A 4,927-nucleotide genomic window follows, 5' to 3' on the forward strand; every position below is an offset into this window, starting at 1 on the left:
GAACTTTATCCATTAAATTATGTTGAAATATATATACTCATTATTTCATCATATTATTTTCACAGTAACTTTATTGTGAAACAAAATGCACTCTTTACTCTTTTATTTCTTGATGGTGTTTTGTCCCAATGACAATGACAATTTTCAAAACCAAAATATAGTAAGTTTATGACCAAATATGTCAAAGAAAAGCATCAAATCTTAATATTTGAGTAGCTGGAACCAGCGAGTATTCAGCATTTTAGTTTTATGATGTTAAGGTGACTTATACTATTACTATACTATACTATTATATATGTCTGGGTGAATACTCTGTTCAGATTGGCTGCAGGGTGTCCATAACAAAGTGTCATAGGACACCTACTAAAGGAGTTCTGGTGAAAATTAATGCACTACATTAAAGCGGGGAGGGAGGCGGGAGCGGGAGGCGACGAAGACGAGGAGAAATCAGAAGCAAGTATGCCGGCCGTGTCTTCTAGCGCGGCTAAGGGAACTACCACACAAATCGATACTGCCAAGCCACCTACTCACCAACACCAGATTGATCACACACTAAATGGATGAGCTACAAATACACACGGAACTGCTGCGTGATGATTATAACAGAAGCCAGGCTGAACACACTTATCATGGACGGCAGCTAGCAGCTAGCAGCTAACAGGGCAAGCTACCTACCGGCAGTATTGAGACCGGGTAGGTGAAATTAAACAAAGTCTGAGTTGAAAACACATCTTGTTGTCATGTTGCACAGACATTTTAATTGCATTTTGTGTCTGTTAAGAGGCCCAAAGGCACTCTAAAACTTGCCCCGACAACTGCTGTTTTAGCTCAGTGGAAGCTCGTACACGTAGCTGCAGCTACTCCGTGTAGCCTGCACCAATTCAGGTCGGGTTTATTTCAATCTAAAGTACACGCATATTTATAGCGATCAAGATTAACGTAAAAATTGGCCGAAATTCTCCTTTAAGTGAAATAACATATCTGGATGATAATAAGAAGAGGTGATCTTGTTGGTATGAGACAGATAATTATCAGCATTCACACTATTTAAAAAAATCTTTTTGTTTTTGAAAATTCACTCTTAAAAAAGTCCTTATTTCATTATGGCATTTTTCCCCAATTACACTTTTATTTCTTTGTTTATGACCAAATGTGACAAATAAAGATCCTCAAATCTTGATATTGAAGAAGCTGGAAGCTGTAAATATTTAGTATTTTAGTTTAGAAGATGTTACAGACACATAACAAGTCTCATGACTAACTTTAGGTAAATGTTTAAAGTTTGCATCTCTAATAAGGTGACAGAACAACAATCATACACAAACATTCAACACTAAAGATCATTTATTTTAAAGAAATTAAAGGACAATTCCGGCGCAAAATGAACCTAGGGGTTAATAACATATGTTCACCGAGTCGACCGTTCTCTGGGATCTGTTTTCATGCTAAGTTGTTTTAACATTAACATTATTTAAAGGACAATTCCAGCGCAAAATGAATGAATGAATGGTTAATAACATATGTGTACCGAGTGGACCGTTCTCTGGGATCTGTTTTCATGCTAATCGAATGTGTCTCTAGCTTGAAACAAGATACTGCTTAAGAGAACTGCTGATTAGCTTGTAACACTAGCCTACTACTATCCCTACAGTCATTGCCGATCTACCAAAACGATAATTTGTCGATGGTCCCTTACACAGAACCTAGTGACAGAACAGATGATGAAGTGCTATGAAGCTTAATGTCAGATACAAATCTCTAGCGATAATAATTGTAGTAGTTTTTCTCTTGATACTGTAATAATGTTAACTTTCTTACCAACTAGTACCAACTTCACCGCGCTTAAAACGAGACAGATGAGGAGATGCATTGCAACAATGTTTCCAAATATACATTGTAACACTGGCTGCACAGATTATGCAGACGCAGACCGCTACGATTGACTGACACACACACACACACACACACACACACACACACACACACACACACACACACACACACACACGTTCCTCTGTTGATTCCGATCAACTGTAGATTAAATGTCTGCATTATTAACGTGAGATAAACTGGAGTTCTGATGGTTGAACGTGAGTTGTGTGTTGGCGTCCGACCTTGTGACACACACACACACACACACACACACACACACACACACAAACACACACACACACACACTTAAAATCATACGCTGGACGCTTTATTAGTCTTTTTACATGGGTTTAGTTAATGATCGGGCTATAATAAGACCACGACGGCTATGTAATTGCTGACAATCAGGACAATTTTATAGTGGTTGGTGTAGACTAAACTATGACATTTTAGCGTCCCGACAGGCTTTTGTCGGGACTCGGAACACGCATCTCAAAATTGGGGCTGTCTGGTCACCCTAAGAAATAGCGATTTACCCTCTGCTCCGAAGGCTAGCGTTAGAAGCTAATCACCAGTTTGCGGTATCTTGTTTCAAGCTAGAGACACATTCGATTAGCATGAAAACAGATCCCAGAGAACGGTCCACTCGGTACACATATGTTATTAACCATTCATTCATTCATTTTGCGCTGGAATTGTCCTTTAAATAATGTTAATGTTAAAACATCTCCACCACAACCTGAAAAACATAAAATATCAGAAATCAGTAAAACATGTCGGTTATATTTCCCCACAGATGATAAATCAGATAAATACTAAAGTCTTGTTTTATTCTACCAACAGTCTGAAGCCCAAATATATTAAGTTTATGATAAAATATAACAAAGAAAAGCATCAAATCTTCATGTTTGAGAAGCTGTAAAAACATGAATTGATTATCAAAATAGTTGCGACTAATTGATCAAAAGAGTAACTTCAGTATTTTTCAACATGGACCCTATTTAGCTAAAGAGTAAGATCCTTTTAGTTTAACATGAAACAGCCCCGAAATCACCATCACCAAACCCACCAGACTCCATGTAAATAATCAGGACTTTTATCATCGTAAAACACACTTCATTCACAGTGGACAGAAACTAAATAAAACTATCATCAAACTATCAAAAGCCGTCTTGGTTCATCTTTCCACTGTTCCAACAATCACCACTCTGGTTTGGTTGAAATCAACCCTTAATTCACCCATTTACATGTGGAGATATGCTGGCTCTATACACGCTAAAAGTCCTGATTATTTACATGGAGTCTGGTGGAAATATGCTGGCTCTATACACGCTAAAATTACTGATTATTTACATGGAGTCTGGTGGAGATATGCTGGCTCTATACATGCTAAAAGTACTGATTATTTACATGGAGTCTGGTGGGTTTCGTGATGGTGATTTCGGGGCTGTTACATGTTAAACTAAAAGGATCTCACTCTTTAACTAAAAGGTCTATCTCTGTAGGGGTCCTTTCCATAATGTTGTCAGACATATCAATCAGAATAATAATCTGAGCCTGTCAGCGGCAAATAGCGGACGCTAACTGATGCTGAACATTTGTCCTGTAGGGTTACATTGCAGCCCGGTTACAGCGTGCTAAACTAGACCAAATTCAAAGACTTTTGTTCACATTAAAGGAGTGGTTCAGAATTTTGGACATAGGACCTCATTTCCAAGTTAGCCAGTGTGTTATTAATCAGTGGAGACAGTTTTCAACACTTTTCATTCAGTCCTTCCAGTTGCAGAGTTCGCTGGTGCTAGGCTAGCGCAAGTCAACAGTATCTGCTAGCCTGCCATTAAAGACAGTCTTACCCACTCCACAGTACACCCGAGGCAAATAAATTACAACGCCAGACTATCGATGTAAATGTCTGTTGATAGAATAATGTTAGAATTAAAACTACCCTTGCATAGCATTGCAATAGTTATACTTTGTTCCCTGTAGTTGATAGCATAGGCTACAGCAGCGGCGGAGTGATATTACCTAGGCTACTGAGAAAGCCGGTTTACATGACAATCATGCAAGTTTATTTACCTGCCGCTGTGAGCTCCAACTAATTCCACTCTGCCAGACTATAACTCGCATAACGTTACCGGTACACAAAAGCACATGGGCTAGCAATTTGCATGTAAACTGTCCAAGCTTACATGACATTTCTGTCAGAAATTACCTAAAGTTAGCAGTTAGCAGAGCCAGGTATCTACCAAGAATGTAGCTATACCGTTAGCTAACGTTGTCACTCTCCACAATGCATTGAACTGTAACGTTATCTCCACTAACGTTGTCAGTCTCGATCTATCAGCTAGGCTAACGTTGTGAAAGGGGCTAGCTTTATTAGCTAGAGTAGCCTACCAAAAGTTATTACCTGTTCATCAGTAGCTGTTGGTGCATCTAGAAAGATGGATGGAACCACATTCGTTGTCAGTGACTTGTGGTCCTTTAGATTGCGGGGTTTTTCAAAGTCGTCTGGTCTAAAATGATCACTACACATTTGCCACTTGAGTAGAGTCTCCGCCGGTGTCTTGATGTCCAAGCCAGCAGCTACTAGGTTTCCCGGCGATCATTGAGATGCAAGGGTAGTTTTATTTCTAACATTATTCTATCAACAGACATTTACATCGATAGCCTGGCGTTATAATTTATTTGCCTCGGGTGTACTGTGGAGTGGGTAAGACTATTTTTTTAATGGCAGGCTAGCAGATACTGTTGACTTGCGCTAGCCTAGCACCAGCTAACTCTGCAACTGGAAGGACTGGATGAAAAGTGTTGAAAACTGTCTCCACTGATAAATAACACACTGGCTAACCTGGAAATGAGGTCCTATGTCCAAAATTCTGAACCACCCCTTTAATCACTTAGACATCAACGCATGGGAAAATAGGGTCTAGGTTGAAAAAGAAAATACAGAAATGTCTCTGAATCAGCTGATTGGTGCAGCTCTATTCTGCTCCATCACATCTTTGAGGAAAGAAACAGAATTTTCTCTGATGAAAACAGACGCAGCAACTCAACA

This window comes from Sander lucioperca, chromosome 12 (assembly GCF_008315115.2).
Source record: "Sander lucioperca isolate FBNREF2018 chromosome 12, SLUC_FBN_1.2, whole genome shotgun sequence".
Classification (NCBI taxonomy): domain Eukaryota; kingdom Metazoa; phylum Chordata; class Actinopteri; order Perciformes; family Percidae; genus Sander; species Sander lucioperca.